We start from the raw sequence: 12,626 nt of genomic DNA on the forward strand, positions 1-12,626 counted from the left end.
TATAAGGAAATCAAATTTAACAATACATTGAAAGGATCACATACCATGATAAGTGGGATTTATTCCAGGGATGTCTTAGTAAATTTTGAGTAGAATCTTAAAATATTTATATATGTAAAAGGTGAAGAAGAGAAAAAAGAAAAAGATGCAGTTGCTCAGGTCAAATGATAAACAGAAAAGAAAAAAATGGTAATTTTTCATGTTAAACTCAAACCACAATAACATAGATGTAAATGGCCAATATCCCACAATACCTGCTCTTGTAATAGGCAGTCTATGAACTTAAAACAAAGAATGAGCAAACATTGGCTCCTTTGTATGTGCAAGGTCCTTTCTCAGTGTCAGGTGATTTGAACCTGTCACTACCTATATGGAGAAGGCATAATTAGCACCCATTCTACAGACAATAAATCCAGAACTCAGAAAGAGTGCCTGTGATCACACATATTATGTGGCAGAGCCGAATTTGTGCCTCTTCAGTACCGCAATGCCTCCAGGAAGCTAGCTCAATAAAGTTGTATTTTTGTGAAACAAGATCTAGAAAAATTATCAGTTGGTTCCTATTTCTGCTTTTGTGAGATCTTTGAATTAAGCCCTCTTGGCAATAATCTATGTGATTCCAGTTTAGAAAAATGGGGAGGAGTCCTTAGGAGGAAAATGGGCCTTTGGTTACTGTGTTGATTTTTCATTTGTTTAGTATAAATTTTGTGAGTTAAATAGAATTTTTGATAGCAGAGGCATTTTGAATGTGAGCTGGTGATTGCAACTGTCATGGTGTCTCAAGCTGCTTTTTAGCCCCAAAATGTTCATTCATACATCATTGTCTGTTGTCTACGATTGTCCTTTCCTTGGTCTGGCCCATCTCTAAATACAGGGACACACAAGTTTCTGCCTGGGAGGAGGAAATAGGTTGTATCTCAAAAGGCATCTTTTTTCCTAAATACTGTACTTACTTCCCCCTCCACATCCAAGGTTCACAATTATACGTGTCAGCTGAGATAAGAAATCCACTTAATTTTTATTAAACAATTTGACTTTTCCAGGGGTCTTTAATGCAAATCTTGGTTAAATGTTAACTGGACAGTTATGGAATGGCCCTGATGCTCTCAAGGAAATCTACAGGTTTGTTAAGGACTAGGAAAGAAGAAAAAACTCCTGGAAGGGAAGGTCACCAAAATATTACCAGTGCTTATGTGAGGAAAGAAGATTACTAAGAATCTTTTTCCTTATTTCTTGCTTTATACTACTCTAGTTTTTTTTCCCAGATTTTTTATATGATAAACATATATTCACTTTTTAGTTAGAATAAAATGTTATATATTTTTAATCCTGAAAAGCAGGATATAAAAGTTTATTTGCAAGATTATCCTAGCTATGTAACAAAATGCCTAAAATCACTGGGGAGAAATAAGCCAAAATGTTTATGTTACTAGGTGAAGGCATTGTTGTTCTTCTTTTTTTTATGTATTTCTATAGTTTTCATGGTCTCTCTTAGGAACCTGTACAGGATTTTTAATCTTAAGTAATAAACATTTTTAAAGGCTTGAAAAAAAACAACCAATGAAAATCATTAATACAACTTGACAACAGAAAATAAATTCATAGATTGTTAATGGTTGTAAATGCTGTACGTTTAGAAGCTAACTGGAAGAAGAAATCAAGTAATAACAATTGTATACTACCAACAAATAAGTAAGCTTCTGCAAACCCTGGCCCATATTACTGCATTTAAAATTCTAATGACCATATAAAAGTGAAGTAAAGATGGTCATAAGAAACACACAATTAACTTCAAGAAAATCAAATGTTATGTTGACTCTTTCATTATGTAAAGTCAATTAGCCATATCAGCAGTGTTGACTTAGATAAAAGTATGTGCTTGTAAGTTTTTGCAGGTGTGAATCTGTCAGTGGAAAGCATGAAATATGTATTGAATTTTGAGTATTGCTTTGATTAGTTAAACTAACAACAAATAGAAGCTGCAATAAAACAAAAATGCCATATATAATTCTAGCAAAATTATCAACTTGATTTACAAAACAAAAAACAAAAAACTAATTACATCTACAATAACTTTTATCTTTTCTCTTACTTTTTTACTGTGTTGGTGAGATGACTATGGATCATCAAAAAGCAAAAATTTTTTGCAGAATTCTGTACTCACTTTCATTTACTATATACACTAGCTACATGATATTACATAATTAGTTAACTTAATACTTTAATTGTTTAGAAAAATTTAATAGCACATAATCTGAGCAAGGAATATTTATAGGTGTTGAGGGTATAAAGGAGATTATTATCTGGTCCTGGAATTTTAGATGTTCAATACCCAGTAAAGAAGGTCATATGTAATAAATTTAATGTTTAAAGAGATCTCTAATTAAAGTATGTACAGTCAGAGTGATGGGTGAATTTATCTTTGTGGAAATTAGAAAAGGGGTCATAAGAGAAGATTCAGTTACACTGGACTTTGAAATTAGTAGAAATCTGTCAGAGAATGTCAGAGAAAAAATTTGTAGGCATTGGTAATGTAATTTATGAACACTGATTTTTTTCCCTCATCTATTCAATAAGTTTAAAATAATATCTAAATTGAAAGATTGTTTTAACATCAGATGTAATACTTCATGTAAAGACATTTTATAAACTATAAAGCAATATAATTAAGGCATTATTGTTTTTGTTAAATGGTGTTTTGTAACTTTTCTCTTTCAGATATTGATGATCTGTATCATTTTGAAGTGACTCATATATAACATACTACTTCATGTCTTTGTAAAGTTATCAAAGATGATCTCAAAGCAGTAAAATTCTATAATCCATCAATCAAAATATATAGACTATTCAATGTTCTGAATGTTCTGATAAAAATTAAATATAAATGCTCTTGTTTCAATACTTAAAATAAAATTATAAAAATGGAAAGTTAATATATTCTATTAGAAGATAATGATGTATTTAATTTTTAATTTTTTAATATTTTTATAACTCAGTTTTAATTTATTTTCATTATGACCCACTTTTTCTTCATGATCCAGGTATTTTAAAATGCACAGAAAATGAACTTTCTATATGTCAGGGACTGGCATTTAAAAAATTTTCAGACTGTAAATGAGTTATACAAATGAAAATATCAAATGGAGATTCAGTTATCAAAATGAAAGCACTAAACTTATTAAAAGTTCACAATTACTTGTTTAGAGAACATAAAAAATGAGCTTGCTACTCAACTATTGTGAATTTAAAGAGCTATTGTAGAGATTTGAAAAAAAATAGATTTATAAGTTAACTTATGAGATTCAAGAGCTTGAAACAAGTATTAAAATTAAATTTGTGCCTTTGTTAGAATGGTGTTAGGCTATAATATATCAATTTTGGTAATCAAACTATTTGTTTTTAAAATAAGAAATGACATGATAGTACTGTAATACTGGTCCAATAGCCTTGTCTTTACTTTTCCTTGAAAGTAAGAAACAGAATTCTGGTGATCAGAAAGCATTAACAGGCATCAGTTAACCCAGGATACTACCTTCTTAGTACCAAAAGCACATGCAAAGAAAAACGTTGAGAGATTCTTAGGGAGTGGCAAATGGAAGCAATTCATAATAACTGGAATCCCATGAATGTATGTGTATGCCAAGTCTCATGAGGCTTTTTTTTTATTTATCCTTTACTTCACTTTTTTCCCTCAAATACTAGTTTTTCTTCTACTTTTTTTCCTCAAAATATAAAAAGTATGAAATATAAACAAGCTCTAGCAATGCACATTGGAAGTGTACAATTAAAGTATAATAGAGATATCTACATACTGAAAAATCCCATCAAATCTTGGATAGTTCAGTAATATACAAAATACCAAAGTACAAAAAGAACTAAAACCCACTACTTTTTGTTACACATAAGATTCAAATATTCAATCTAAAGAAAAACACTTCATCATTTTGGCTCTCCTCTACATGTTGATTCACATGTTGATATACTTGTTATAATATTCCTGTAAAATTATGTTTGGTCTTATTATTTCAAGTCAGGTTTGAAACCTCAAAACCAGCCATTCAGACAAAAGAGGTAATCAGAAAGGCTATTTCTTCCCCACCTCCTTAATCCCAGTAACTATGAAGTGAATTTTACATCATGACGTCAAACAGTGGATTGCGATGACAAATGCTAGCTCCAATTTCTTCATGATCCTTTTTGGTGTGGCATTCTTGCTAGAACTCAGGTGTGGAAGCTGCATCAATCCTCTAACAAAACAGCATATTATTACTACATATGGTGTGTAATGACTTGTATATCAACAGGTGTTGGTTTCATCCACCATCACTCAATTCTGCACTTAATTTAGGCTGGCATCTACAGTTTTTCTCAAATCTCTCTGCAAGTGATATCCGAAGTCCCTGAATGTGTAGTTGAACCTCCAGAGAGGACAATATTTTTAAAGAGAGGACATCTGCCATCAATACGGCAATTCTGAATTACTTCACCTACAATTTCTGAGATAGGTTGAGTAAAGTCTGGATTAGCAAACTTTGGATGAAAAAATATTTCAGTTTCCAAGAATCTCTCATAACCAACATCAATGGAAAAATTCTTTCTCTGAGATACCACTGATGCCAGTAAACTATTTAATCCACTTGAATCCTTCTGTGTCATATTGTTAATTTTTTTTATTAAATCTGTGCAGACATACCTATAGTGCTCCTTTATTGCATTAGCAATTTCCAAAGATTGCTCTGGAGGGATTCTTACTTCTCAATTAATTGTCTCTCAACAATTGCTGAAAAAATATATTTGGCCCTTGTGATTTGCCACACACCCATCAGCCACAGGAATGACATGAGTGACACCATCTCCACTGTCCATTACCGTACCTCAATGTCTGTTCTCTCACTTGTGTTGAGGTCCATGTTGCAGCTGAAGTAAGAACAGCATGCACAGCAATGTATAAGCCTGAAACACTGAAGCACTCAAACTCAAAATATATTGTTTCAGCAGTATATTCCCTGTTTTGTGGAGTATTTAGTAGAGGGTCAATTGAAAGAAATTAATGACCTTCAGTTTCTGCCCTTAAATATTTAAAGATCACCTGCTCCATACAACTTTCCATCAAGTCCCAATCTTCAATTCTACTGTGGTGGATTGGCCACTTTGTTGCCTATCTAGGTTTTCCTGTTGTTTCATTACCAGTGAAGAAGTATAGGTCCTCAACACCTTTCATCAACTTCCTTGGAGCTTCATCACCTACTTTTGGTGACTCAAAGGCAATCAGGAAAGGATGATACACTGTGGTTCTGTATTTCCAGCATATCCTAGTTTTGTGTGCCCCATGCTACGGTCCACCACACAGGCCAGCAGCCATCTCACCTTCCTCCTCACCTGCTGCCGCCATGTGCTCCATACTGACTGGGACCAAGGATTAGCAGCAGAACATAGGAACTACCTGCCCATACACAGCCGGTCTTCCCTCTCTGTCTTTAGGGGAGCTGAGAGGCCAAAGCAGTAACGAGACAGCAGCAGGCTTGTCAGTGGCAGGCTCATCAGTGGCTACCCAATGCTTCATATTTTCTTTTGTGGAGCTACTGAGGCAGGCAAGTGGTCTCCACCCTGTCCCACATGGCCTCCTTTCCCCTCTCTCCATGATGCATTTATTTGTGTATCACATATCCATTCACTCCTCAGTGAAATAAAGCTAACCACTGAAAATGCCTATGTCCCCAGGCAGATACAAATTGATTACATACTAATCCAGAGGTCCTTTAGCCCAGGTTCCTTCCCAGTTAGGGAATCTCTTCTTTGTGTATATGGTTAACATATGATTATTTATCCTCTGTTTAAGAATATCCAACCAGACATCTGTAGTGATCATCTTTCCATGCATCATTCCATTACTGGTCATCAGGAAGTGAATAAGAATCTACTTTCTAATGCTTACAAAGTTACATATATATTTACTAAGTTACTGAAGGAAAAATTGAAGTCTACCGCTCATGTACAAATATATATTTGCATCCATCTGACAGAATGCACAATTTTTCCCATTTCAAATTTTTAGAATTGGTCAGTCACAATGATGAATTATAAAGTATATGTCATTTACCCTGCAGTGCTTTTCATCTAAAGGAAAAAAAAGGATAATTATAAAGGAAGCCTAATATAATGGCAAGGGGCATGGGTTCTCCAAATAAATTGCCTATGAATTTGGGAATATGTGTTAACACCTATCCACAATTTCCTTATTAATAAAGGTGGGTAATAATATATAACTTCTAGTGTTGTTCTAAAGATCAGACATAATAAATTCAGAGTTATGAGAGCAATGTCTTTGTCAGAATGGCTACTTAATAAGTGTTTGTTATTATTATAAATAACTATAAATACAACTTTTCCAATATGAAAAAGTGAATTGACATGTGGATCAATTTAATCAGAATCTTCTAATATAGAGCAGGATCTTTAGCAGTGAAAAAGACTCACAAATATTTCATATTTGCTTTTGTGGAGCTACTGAGAGATCTGATTAAACAAAAGATTTCTTTCCACATTACTTTATTGACTGGGTTAAATAACCAACAGGAAAATTTAGTCCTTATTTGGATGATGGTCATTTGGTCTGGAGAAATTTAGATAAAATCCTTATCCAATGAACAAATGGAATTTCAAATTAAAAACACCAATTACATTAGCACTCCAAGAAATGAAATATTTAAGTATAAATCTAACAAACTATGTATAATATCAACATGAATAGCAGAAAAACCTGATAAACAAAATAAAAAAACTAAGCAAGTAAAGAGAGATTCTATTTTCATGGACAGAAGATTCAATATTGCCAAGAAGTTGGTTCTTCCCAATTAGATCTGTAGATTCAATGCAGTTCCAATCACAATCCCAGCAAGGTATTTTATGGATATCAATAAACTGATTCCAAAGTTTATATGGAGAAGTAAAAGAACTAGATTAGGCAACATGATATTAAAGCAGAACAAAGTTGGAAGACTGACATTATCCAACTTCAAGACTTCTTATAAAGCTACATTAATCAAGACAGTGAGGTTTTGGCAAGAGAATATACAAACAGATCAATGGAACAGAATAGAGAGCCCAGAATTAGACCCTTAAAAATTTAGTGACTGATCTCTGACAAAAAAACAAAGACAACGCAATAGAGCAAAGATCGTCCTTTCAACAAATGGTTCTGGGGAAATGAGACATTTATAGGCAAAAAAGAAATCTACACTACACACAGGCCTCATACCTTTTCCTATAATTAACTCAAAAATGGACTATAGATCTAAATATAAAATTCCTAGAGGATAACACAGGAAAAATTGCAAATGACCTTGGTAATGACAATGATTTTTAGATACAACACCAAACATTCTTAGATCCATGAAAAAAATAATTGATAGGATAGACTTCATTAAAATTAAAAACTCACTGTAAGACAATGTCAAGGGAATGAGAAAACAAGCACAGTCAGGGAGACAATATTTGCAAAAGATACATGTGATGAAGTACTCTTATACACAAAATATAATAAAACCTTTTAAAACTCAATAAGAAAACAAACAACCCCATTAAAAATGGGTCAAATGCCTTAACAGATATCTCACCAAAGAAGATAAACAATAGCAAATAAGCATATGAAAATATGGTCCACATCAGATATAATCAATGAAATACAAATTAAAATAATAGTGAGATACCAATACATACCTATTAGAATGGCCAAGACCCAGAACTCTAACAACACCATATGTTGGTGAGAATGTGGATCAACAGGAACTATAATCCATTGCTGGTGGGAATGCAAAGTGGTGCAGCCACTTTAGAACACACTTTGGTGGTTTATTATAAAACTAGATATACTTTTACCATAAACCCAACAAATATATTTCTTATTATTTACCCAAAGGAGTTGAAAACTTATTCCCACTTCAAAAACTTCACATAGATGTTTATAATAGCATTATTCGTAATTGCCAAAACTTGGAAGAAATAAAGATGTCCTTCACTCGGTGAATTGATAAATGGTGGTACATCCAGACAAGAGAATACTATGAAGCTCTAAAAAGAAATGAGCTATCAAGCCATGAAAAAACATGGAGGAATGTGAAATGCATATTATTAGATGAAAGAAGCTGGTCTGAAAAGGCTATATACTGTGTTATTCTAACTGTATGTTGCTTTCTAAATCAGTCATGTAAGATGATCTGCCTCTAGCTAGTCTGCCTTAAGCTGCCCCATGATGACAACCTCCAACCAGAACATACCTAAGATTTTATGTTTGCATCAAGTATTGTGACCAACTAATTAGGATAAAAAAGGAAGACAAGCTTTAATACCTGCTTAAATCATAGTGATTAAATCTCTTTCTCCAGAACCAGACTTGGATTTGAGCCCCAAGTCCTCTAAGCATCTTCTGTCCTCTCCTGGACAAGGCACTGTACCTCACTGGGATTCAACTGCTTTATGAGAAAATGGGGTAAATAATAGATTTACTTTATTAGGGCTATTATGAGCATTAAATTTAAAAAAGCTTATAAAGTTCCTAGCAAAAAGTAAGCACTCAAAAAAAATTTTTTTTGCTATTGCTTCTATAACATTAAGTTATTTAGCATTAGAAATAGTAATAAATCCATTCAAAGTTATGTAAAAACAAATAACATGAAGTTTAGGCTGGAGTCTATCTCAATGGTTAGCAAATCAGTGTTATTAAATGGAGTAAATTCATTATTACAAGTAAATTATTTTCTTTTTCAAAGTAGATATGTCATTAAATAGGAGAAATTATAGCAAAAATAATTTCTTGTTACATGTTTCACAAATCAAAATGCATGAGACACAATGAAATCAATATAGCAAGGCAAATAAACAGTCCTCAATTTGGTTAAATAACTTACACACAGAAGTTAAAATACAAGATTGCAATGAGTAAATCAAAAGATGCATCATTTTTGCTGAATTTTTATTCATAACATAAAATTTTAAAGTCTGAGAATTATGTGTTCATCAATAGTAATTTCTTGGTTTAGAGTTGACTTCCAACAATATTAAAGTGAATTAAATCATCCCTGCTTTACAATATTTACAATGATTTTCATTCATTTTCCATATTTTTACAAGCTTAAAATTGTATCAAACATAGGTATTTTAGATAATATCACAAACGTTTTCCATATTTTAACATATTGTAATTATGATTTTTGATTATGAACAAAATAATCATATTAGAGCTAATGTGTAAAACAAAGCAAAAAAAAAATGTAATTCTTCAATTCTCAACTACTGAAACCGCTCAATGCCTTTACTAATAGAATTTCTAGTCTCTCATGTATAAGTATGTGTGTGTTGTGTGCATGTTTTATTTTAGTAAAATAATATTATTAGAGAATCTACAATGTTTCTGCCTTTATTCGTGCCAATGTATTTCTGGAAAATAATCCTAGCAGTGTGGAATTTTTATCACATCCTACTGAGCATGAAATATTTTTCTCTGTCTTCTTAAAAAATGGATAAATGAATGATCATTCATTGTTACTTAAAGTTTTATATATTCTACTATTTATATCAGTATTATACAATCAGTTTTCTTGTTTCAATCTGCTTTTATTACTTTGTATACATACTATTTACCCATTTAAGTATTCTGATTGTAGAAATCTCTAAGTTTTGTAAGGTCTCATCTTTGGAGATACTTTACATAATAATGATTAATGGTAACATTTAATATAAAGTATTTCTTCTGAGAGAATCTTAGCCATTATTCTAAAAATAACAATTTCTTAAAACACTTTTAATAAAATAATTTTCTACAATTAATATACAAAAGCTGAATATATCATCACTACCTTCACAACTTGTTTATGTTACTCTCTAATGGTTAGCAAAAGCAGGGAAGCTTTATTTAGATTCCTAGCTTTTATCATCTTGAAAAGTTGTGTTTTTAAATATTGAGTTGATAAAATTTATTTGTGAGATTTTTCCATATCAATCCTTTTAGTGTATTAAATGTGCTGTAGGTGCAGGATTAGATTTTTCCTCCAGGTTTAAAATTCTTCTGACACCTCAAGTCCATTCTTGACTTGAAGGGAATGAGAATTTGCTAAGTTTTTAAATTCACAGTGTGCTTGGGGCAAAGATGGAACTCAACTAGTTCTACTACTTACGGTGGTCAAAGATAAAAATTTAAGTTGTATTTTTATTACAGTGCATTAACTCATTAAAAAAACATTCTAAGTGGGGAAACAAACTTCATTTTATACTGTTTAATACAGGTATGAGACTATAAACAAAAGATAAACCAAATCTTAATGGAAAATACATTGTCTTCAGTTTTACAATGAAACATTTAAATGAACGTTTCACTTTTTAATAACTACTTCTGAGTATGGGCAGTAATATCTGGATTGTAAACTCTTATTGTTTCATTAAAAAAGAGTACTCATATATAAAAGTAAAAAGAGAAAATGAATTTTAAAGACCTTTTGTAACCATAGAATTCAATTAAATAAGAGGAAAATCAGGGGAAAATAGTATAAGTATATATTTATGAAGTCCTAGAATTTAGGAGTTCTAATACAATGGCATTTAGAAGGTAAGGGCCTTTAAAATGTCGTAAAGAACTTTTTTCAGGATATCAACATATGAGAAATTTACTTGCATCCCAAATTTCCTTATTATTCAACATAAAAGCAGAAACGGGCTACTTTAAAAGTATTTAGTTTATTCCTTTCTTATGGCTATGAGTTCTCTTTAGATCTCAGAGCCTGCAGTTCTAGAGTTTTGTATGTTTGGCCTCATCTGTGCCCCTCCACAACCATCCCATTCACAACCTTTTCCAACAGACAATCCCTTGTGCCAGCTAAACAGCTGAATCCTTATCTTACCTTTTAAAGCCCAGCACTATTTATCAGTGAATTCCAGGGACAGTGTGACCACTGAGCCTCCCCATAGACTGCTTACTGATAGCACTTCACCTTCTCAAGAAGCCCAGTTTAACTGAATGCAGCTGTCCTGAAGGTTCAGCCCCCAAATTCCATCAACACTCCTTCTGTACCATGTGATCTGCTTAGGGTATGACTTAAGTTTTTTCCTAAATTATGTCTATTAAGGTACATTATCCCCTGGAGACTTCATTTTCCTCCAGGAGGGAAGTTGTGCCTTTCTTCCTCAATTACATACATAAATAAGATGCAATTTATTTTCCCAGGATTGTATTACATCTCTTTTAGAGAGTAAACTCGTACATTGATCCACTCTGTACCTGGAGCTGTGAAATATAATGGCCTTCCACAGGAAAATAAATGTGTTAAGGATTAAAAACCTCTACAACCACATGTACTTGCATTTTTATTTTCATTGCAACATTAAAATTGCATGTATTTTCATCATTTGGCAAATATTTACTGAGTTTCATCAAGCACTGTAAAAGGCAGGTAAAATACAAAAATTATGATTGGACACCTACCCTAAGGAAACACAATTTACTGATCTCGGTAATGATCTTTCCTTCAGCATTGATTTTTTTTTTTATAGAACATAACCCGAGGTTAAGGGATTTTTGAAATATAAAATCATTTTGTAGCTTGACGTATGATCCTTGGTGAATTTAAAAAAGGACTATCATTGGACTATTTCAAATCACACATTCATTTATTCATGTATTTATTCATTCGTATATTTTGACAAATATATTTTAGAGCACTTACTAAGTGCAGGCCATGTGTTAAGCACTGTGACCACATCATTAAACAAAACAAAAAATCTTTTACCTTTTGAGTGAATGTGTTTGTGTTGAGAAGAGAGTTATTAGGGAGAGAATTGATAGGAAAACAATTTGAGTATAGGTAGTATGTGTATTCCACATTATGATTTAGTACATTTTTGCATATTGTAATTATAATACAGTATGTTTGCAAATTATGGGTTTATCTTCTAGAAGTTATTGGTGGTATTTGGAGAGCAAGTTTGGTGGCAATGGTAGAAAGAAAAGCCTGTGTGGGGGACATATAAAAAGAATGGAAATAGAAGAATAAGAGTTAAGATAGACAAGTCTTTGCAAGCATGTTGTTGCAAAGCAAAGACAGGTGAAGAAATATCTGGATAGTTAGGTGGGGTGAAGAGAATTTTTTTTTTTTGAGGGCATCTCTCATATTTATTGATCAAATGGTTGTTAACAACAATAAAATTCTGTATAGGGGAGTCAATGCTCAATGCACAATCATTAATCCACCCCCAGCCTAATTCTCATCATTCTCCAATCTTCTGAAGCATAATGAACAAGTTCTTACATAGTGAACAAATTCTTACATAGTGAATAAGTTCTTACATGGTGAACAGTACAAGAGCAGTCATCACAAAAACTTTCGGTTTTGATCACTCATTATGAACTATAAACAATCAGGTCAAATATGAATATTCGTTTGATTTTTATACTTGATTTGTATGTGAATCCCACATTTCTCCCTTTATTATTACTATTATTTTTTTAATAAAATGCTGAAGTGGTAGGTAGATGCAAGATAAAGGTAGAAAACATAGTTTAGTATTGTAAGAGAGCAAATGTAGATGATCAGGTGTGTGCCTGTAGACTATGTGTTAATCCAAGCTAGACAAGGGCA

At 32.3% G+C, this 12,626-nt stretch overlaps 1 pseudogene; it reads right to left on the reverse strand.

Annotated features, from left to right (window-relative positions):
• Nucleotides 1-4,130: 4,130 nt before the first annotated feature.
• LOC118912228 (actin-related protein 3-like) lies at nt 4,131-5,346 on the reverse strand (annotated as a pseudogene).
• Between the last annotated feature and the right edge of the window lie 7,280 nt (nt 5,347-12,626).

The sequence above is a fragment of the Manis pentadactyla genome, chromosome 1 (assembly GCF_030020395.1).
Source record: "Manis pentadactyla isolate mManPen7 chromosome 1, mManPen7.hap1, whole genome shotgun sequence".
NCBI lineage: Eukaryota > Metazoa > Chordata > Mammalia > Pholidota > Manidae > Manis > Manis pentadactyla.